We start from the raw sequence: 7,763 nt of genomic DNA on the forward strand, positions 1-7,763 counted from the left end.
GGACAGTGTGTCCTGGAAGCAGGACTCCACTTTAATGAGTCAAAAGTCAACAAATAGGTGGGCAAGGGTGTGAGTAGATTTTCCCCATCCTTTAGTTATAAGAGGTTCACCATAGTTATAAGTGATTTGATTAAGATAATAATCAATATATTAACTGAAAAATTATGATTTATTTTATTTAGATATTGTTTTATTACAATTATATAAGGTCAAAAGGTTAAGTATCTCTTCTGTCTAACTTTCCAATGTCAAGCATTAAGTAATATCACAAGATTCAGTAGTCAGCAATGCTATATTTTAGAAACCACGAGTGACGTGCTTTACTCAAGGAGTTCACGGCTCTCACCAGTGGCCTGATGATGACCCACCCTACTGTCATCATAATGCTGACATTTATGGTCACTTAGGTAGTTCTTCATATTTCCTAAGAATATGTTTTAATTTTAGAAGCACAACTAATTAAGATTAACACTATGTTATATAAGTGTGACTTTTGGAAGGGTATATAAATCCATGGATTTTGTAATTTGGGGCTTTCAGGTTCAACGCCTGGATGACCAACTTTATTGGGAGACTAAAACTCTCTCAATAACAGACTGGGCCAATTGGTAAAAGAGGTACAAAAAGCCAGTGAGGAAAAGAATGCCTTTAAAACCTAAATTGACCAAATGGAAAAGCATTTACAAAAACTCTCTGAAGAAAATGTCTTTAAAAATTAGCATGGAGCAAATGGAAGCTAATGACTTTATGAGAAATCAAAAAACAATAAAGCAAAACCAAAAGAATGAAAAAATAGAAGGCAGTGTGAAATATCTCATTGGAAAAACAACTGACTTATAAAGCCGATCCAGGAGAGATAATTTGAAAATTATTGGTCTACCTTAAAACCATGATCAAAAAAAAGAGCTGAGACATCATCTTCCAAAAGATTGTCAGGGAAAATTGCCCTGATATTCTATTCTAGAAACAGAAGGCAAAATAGAAATTGAAAGAGTTCACCAAACACCTCCTGAAAGATATCTCAAAAGGAAAACTTCCAAAACTATTATAGCCAAATTCCAGAGATCCCAGGTCAAGGAGAAAATGTTGCAAGCAGCTAAAAAAAAAAGAAAAAAGAAAAGAAAAAGAAAAGGAATTCAAGTACTGCAGAGCTATAGTCAAGATAACACAAGATCTAGCAGGTTCTACATTAAAGGATTGGAGGGAATGAAATATGATATTCTAGAGGGAAAAGGAATTGGAATTACAGCCAAAAATCACCTACCCTGCAAAACTGTGTATAAACTTTCAGGGGGGGAAATGGGAATTCAATGGAAAAGAGGACTTTCAGGCATTCGTGATGGAAAGACCTGGACTGAATAGAAAATTTGACTTTCAAATACAAGACCCTAAAGAAGTGTGAAAAGGTAAACAGGAATAAGAAATCAGGAGATATATTAAAAGGTTAAACTGTTTACATTCGTGCTTGGGAAGATGATACTTCTAACTCATTAGAACTTTTTCAGTATTAGGGCAGCTGAAGGGAATATATTTAGACAGAGGGCACAAGTGTGAATTGAATATGAAGGGATGATATCTGTAAAGCATTTATTTTTTGTTTATCCTTGTTTTTGGAGGGCAGGCAAGGTGGAGTGACTTATGTCTGGGGCTGGATTTGGACTCGGGGCCTCCTGGGTCCAGGGCTGATGCTTTGTCCACTGTGTCACCTAGTTGACCCATGGTGACACCTTTAAAATAAATTTAAGAGGTAAGAGGAATGCACTGGAAGAAAGGGAAAGGGAGATGTGGAATGGGGTAAAGTAGGTCACATAAAAGAAACAAAAATCTTATGGAGTGGAAGGGAAGATGGGGAAGGAGTGGAGGAGTGAGTGAGCCTTACTCTCCTCAGAATTGGCTCAAAGAGGGAATAACATACACACTCAAGTGAATATAGTAATGTATCTTTCCCTGAGGGAACACAGGAGGGGAAGGGGATAAGGGGAGAGAGGCAAAGGGGAGGGTGCATTAAAAAAGCAAAACAGTTTTGAAAAGGGATAGGATGAAAGAAGATAGAAAATAGAGTAAATATCAAGTGGAAGGAATAGGATGGAGGGTAATACAGTTAGCAATTGTAATTATGAAATAAATAATGAGCAGGGTGCTATCAGAGGGACAAATGAAAAATGCAAACAGAGAAAGAACTGATGGTATCTGAATTCAGATTGACATATAATATTTTTTGTTAGTTCCTCTTCCTAAAGTTATTTTGTCTGTTTTCTTTCACAACGTGACTAATGTGGGGATGTTTTGCATGACTGCACATGTATAACTTACATAGAATTGCTTGATTTTTAGGGAGGGTTGAGGAGGGATGGAGGAAGAAAATTTAGAACCCAAAGTTCAAAAATTTCAATGTCAAAAACTTTAGTTTTTTTACATGTAACCTGGGGAAAATTCTAAATAAACAAATAAATGATTAAAAATAAGTGATTGACTACTGACTTTTACCTGTTTCCTATGAATTATGATCTGCTTTCCCAACCATTCCTCTGCACAGGTATCCTCCATTTGTGGAACTTACTGCCTCTTCCCCCTATCTCCCAGAATCCCCACACAACTTAGTTCCCATATTTCACAGCTTTTTGTTTAGTCACTACTCTTCTTGAAATTATTTTGTAGTTATTCTTTGTAATTGCTTTTCTCTGCATATGTTGCATCTCCCCAGTGCAACTACAAACTCCTTGATAGGAGACACTGTCTGACTCTTGTCTCTTTGTCTTCAGCATCTAGCATGGAATAGTCATTTGTGATTTTTAAAAATGTTTAATTTTCTATTATTTCAACCTTTTGTAATCAGTTAGTCAATAAACATTAAGTAAAGCCCTACTCTGTGCCTAGCACTGTGCTAAGCGTTGGGGATAGAAAAAAAGGCAAAATATGTTCCCTTTCCTCAAGGAACTCACAATCTAATTGTGGGGGAGGAGAACAATAAGCAAATAAAAGGAACAAAGAGCTATATATGAGATCAATAGGAAGTAATTAAGATCAGGAAGGTACTAAAATTAAGAAAGGTTGGGAAGGTCTTCCTGAAGAAGATGGGAATTTAGTTCAAACTTAAAGGAATCCATGAAGGCCAGGAAGTGGAGATAAAGAGGAAGATCATGCTAGACACGGAAGGAAACCAGAGAAAATACTTAGTTAGGCTCCAGTGACCCATCATGGGACATGAGAGAGGTCCACAGTGTTGTGCAGTTTCAGCAGAGGAAGTGATTCCTTCCAACCAGAGATGACAAGGAAAGACTTTTAGTGGAATGTGGTCACTGTGGTAAAAATCATTTATAACATTGGATTGTGAAACATCTGGGTTGGAAATGATCTCCATTTTCATAGTACTAAGAACTCTAATAAGAAGAGAGTCCTGAGGCCATGAAGTTTTAAAGCCCTTATGCAGGAGGTAGCATGTAATGTTGGTGTTCCGCCTTCCTTCCCCAAGAGTACCAATGACATAATGAGGGAGAGTGCCTTGACTTGCATCTGACCTCTGCTTTGAAGGAAGGTCAGAGGACTTCCAGGAGGTGGAAGTGAAGATGAATCCATTCTGAAAACAGGAGACCACTTTGGACACATTAGAGCCCATGGATCCTAGATAGTGAAGTAGAATACAATAGTAAATACAACTGGAGTTCCCAAAATCCTGGCATATTACAGGCATGAAGGGGAAGTCAACCACATTGTTAGCTAATCACTGCTGTTGTGAGGAATTAGCAAGGATTTCCCAAATTTCAGCCACTTAAAGTTCAGGGACATGTTCTCTCCTGGGGGCCAGGCCATAATAAGAGGAATAATTTGTGGTAGAAATGATCAAGAGAAGTACACAGAAGCAGTTAAGGATAGATGTTTCCCATTTATCTCCTGAGACTTTGATTTGGAATAGGAATGGGCAGAGTAGAGAATCCATTGTAATCTCCTCTTCCTCTGTGAGATTCAGAAAGTAAAGGAAAACCTCTTTGAGATTTGTAAACCACCTTTCTTACCCAAACCTCACGTTGTAGGTAGGACAAGTATTATTATCCTCCTTTACAGAAAAAGAAACAAACTTGAGATGTAGCCACAGTCACATACAGAAAAGGCATTGTAGCTGATGTTTGTATTAAAAAAAAAAAACAGTTTTTGACTACATATTTAATGGCCGTATATTCCTGGACAAGTGATTTATTTAACCTATCTCAACCTCAGTTTCTTCTCTTACAAAATGGGGATAATGATCACACTTAGCACTAAGGCTTGCTGTGAGGATTAAATAAAATAATATCTGTAAAGACTTTTATAAATCTTAAATTGCTACCTTATTATCAATGATTCCTTAAACCAAAGAAATCACACTTGAGCAAATAGTCAAAATATAAACAATCATTTGCTAATGACATCCTTGACACCAATTCTGGATAACTCCCAAGAATGTAAACCTACATCGTTTTCATGAGCTTTCATTTGGGGGAGTTTTTCAGGAAGTTGCTGGAACATTTTTTAAATTTTCATCTTGTCCTATGATTCTAATACATTTTTTTCATTTTCATTTCTGATTTCTTTAAAAGAGTAATGCATGTTGTCACATCATCTTTTGGTCCTGAATTTCGGGGAATCTTGACCTGCTTTCCAACTCAGTTGTTGGGATTATTTTTTTTTTATATCAGGATAAATAGTGGCACAGTGGATAACGCTATAGGCCTGTGGTCAGGAAGATCAAAATTTAAGTCCAGACTCAGATGCTTCCTGGCTGGCTGTATGATCTTGAACAAGACACTTTGCTCAGTTTCCTCATCTTTCAATTGGGAATAATAATAGCACCTATCTCCCAGGTTTGTTGTAAGAATCAAATGAGATAATTTTTTGTAAACTGCTTAGCAGAATGTCTGACATATAGTAGGCACTATAAAAATGGTAGCTATCGTTATTATTATCATTGTTTCCTTCTTTTTTTGGCAGGGCAATGAAGGTTAAGTGACTTGCAAAGGGTCACACAGATGGTAAGTGTCAAGTGTCTGATACTGGATTTGAACTCAGGTCCTCCTGAATCCAGGGCTAGTGCTTTATCCACTGGGCCATGTGGCTGCCCCACAGTTCTTTCAATTTTGTTCTGATATTTCTTGTCACTTTATAGTCGTCGATTTTTGCCTATCATCTCTCAATTAATGATTCTTGCCTGCTACCCAGCATCTTGCCACAGGAACCTCTAGGCTGAAAACCACATTGCTGACTCGGGGTGATTAAGGATGTGGGGAAATGGGTTCTTCCTGTCATTGTTTCCTAAAGCAGCTGGGTCTTGGTAGCAACCTTCCCACCCCCACCTCCCACACACAGTCACCATGTGGCCTCTCTCCTCACATCTCCAAGCCCCAAAATAAACACATCAAACACACTCAAAAAGATGGAAGAGCCCTGATCTCTTGGCTCCTACACCACAGCTAATCTTGGGCTCCTCCTCAGGATCATTTTAGACTTGTTTGTCATGTCAGGTGGGCTATGAGTCTATTCATGCTCAGTGTGTTAAATCTATATTCTGGGAGACTCTCTGGCAGTTTGGGGAAGGTGAGGAATTGCCTCTGAGTTCAGTTCTCCTGCCAGTTAATAAAACACCCAGTCTATTCTAACTCTGCTATGAAAGATTTATTGAAGGAGAAAGACATTGGAGGCCAGGAGGCAAATTAGGAGACTATTGTAACACTACTCCAGACTTGAGGTGACAGAGAATCTGAACTCCAGGGATAACAATATGCAAGAAATAAATGAATATAAGGGGTGTTACAGATATAGAGACAAGATGAATGGAGGGAGGGAAACAAAGTGAAAGGAGGACAGAGGAGGGGTTGCAAACTCCTGCTAATGGAGGAAATTCATGTCCTCCTATACCCCTCATTAACTCTGGAATTTTCTGGGCCAAGAAGCTGTTTCAGCAAAGGGGATGTTTAATGGGAAAAAAAACAGAATAGGAGGCATTAATTACTTGAATGATTGATTGATTGATTAATGTCTCTATGCTTTGGGGAGTCCCCCTCTCTGCATTCAAGGCAGGCTAGCAGAGTCTCCCCCTTTCCCTGTAGAGATATAAAGGGTCTCTGCACTGGAATTATTTCCCTTATTGTGCTGGAGGGTGGCAGAGAGGGAGGGAGGGAGGATGCTAAGACTTATGTGTGCTGGCCAGCAACCTCAATACTGGGAATGCTTGTGTCTGGAAGTGTCAGGATCTCCTTTAATATGGATCTCCAGCATCTCAGGAACTGAGACATGCTGGACAGCAACCTCTGTGGAGGAAGCACCTTTGTCTGGGACTCCCAGGCTCCCCCTAACATGGATCTCCAGCACCTCCGGAAGTGAGGGTTTTATGAAACTCTTAAGATCTCCCTCCCTGTGTGGGTGAGAAGGTGTTATTTAAAGGCTACTATGTGGGGAGAGATGCCGGCTAAGGGGAGTGAGTTCATAGAGGTGAGCTGGAGGTGGGCAGGTTCCTGCCCAGAACTAGACACTTTAGAGAGCAATGAAAAGATGAACTCTTTCTCTCACCCACCCAAAATCTCCTTGGGAGAAGCCTGCGGTTTTCAGCTCAAATGGTGGTGTGGCAAGATGAAGAGTGAGGGCAAGAGCCACACAGAGGAAGAAAAAGGACCGGGGGCCCTGCATCCTGATGCCCTCCTCCAAAATGCCCACCCAAGAAGCCATCTAGAGCTCACTCGCCTTCTGACCCTCAGAAGTGTTGGAGTCACGGCAATTCTGGTAATCCAGGGCTAAGGGGAGGGAGTCTGGGATCTGGAGAAGGTGTCCTGCCCCCACCCCATCCCCACACAGAAATCTGCCTGCCTGCAAGAAGTGGGCCTGGGGTCAGGAAGATAAGTCACTGTGTGACCCTGAGCAAGTCTTTTCATCTCTGCCTCAGTTTTCTCACCTATAAAATAAGGAAAATACAAGCACCTGTTTCCTCGGGTGGTTGTGAGAATCAAATGAGATATAAAGGTTTGTGGCAAAGCTGGAATAAGCAAGAGGCTGAGGATGGTGATCCTAACAAAAATCACATTTCCCCAGGGAAAGGAACCCATGGGGAGAGGGACAGTGGGCCTCTGGGCTCTCCAGTTCCCAGATAGGGGATTCAGTCCAGACACATGGGTTTCAAAGCTGGCCTTGCTGCAGCCTCCCCCATTCCCTTAAACAGTCACCAGCTGTATTCCTTTAAACAGACTTTGTACATGTTTACCTGTATGCCTGTTGTCTCCCCCTAAGGAATGTACAAAAGATTGTTGTTTTTCTTTGCCTCTGTATCCTCAGCACTCATCCAAGCACCTGGTGTACACAGCTGGTGCTTAATCAATGCTTATCAGTCCATTGATGGATTTGGGGAACTCCTTATAACCTAGATGTGTTCACTGCTCTCTACTGAACTGCCCACTGGAGCCCTGGTTCTGAGCTATCCCTGGGTTCCTTAACCTCTCTGGAGTTTATGCTTTAGAAGCTGAGGGGAGGGTGCCAAGGCTCACAAGTCTTTGTGTCTGGTAGAGTCACTTATGTGACTTAGACATCTGCCTCTGCTTTGGTGCAGTGAAATGGGAGACCTTGCCCTGCCTTCCCTTTTCCCACTGTGGCTCCAGCCTTCCTCTGCAGACATTACACATCACTGAGTGGCAGACCAGGTGGCAATGTCTCCAAGCAGGGAGGACTTGGAGCAAGGAACATCTAATAACTGTGTGACCTTGGGCGAGTCACTGAGCCACAGCCAACCTCAGATCCCTCATCTG

The sequence above is a fragment of the Dromiciops gliroides genome, chromosome 3, assembly GCF_019393635.1.
Source record: "Dromiciops gliroides isolate mDroGli1 chromosome 3, mDroGli1.pri, whole genome shotgun sequence".
Taxonomy (NCBI): Eukaryota; Metazoa; Chordata; class Mammalia; order Microbiotheria; family Microbiotheriidae; genus Dromiciops; species Dromiciops gliroides.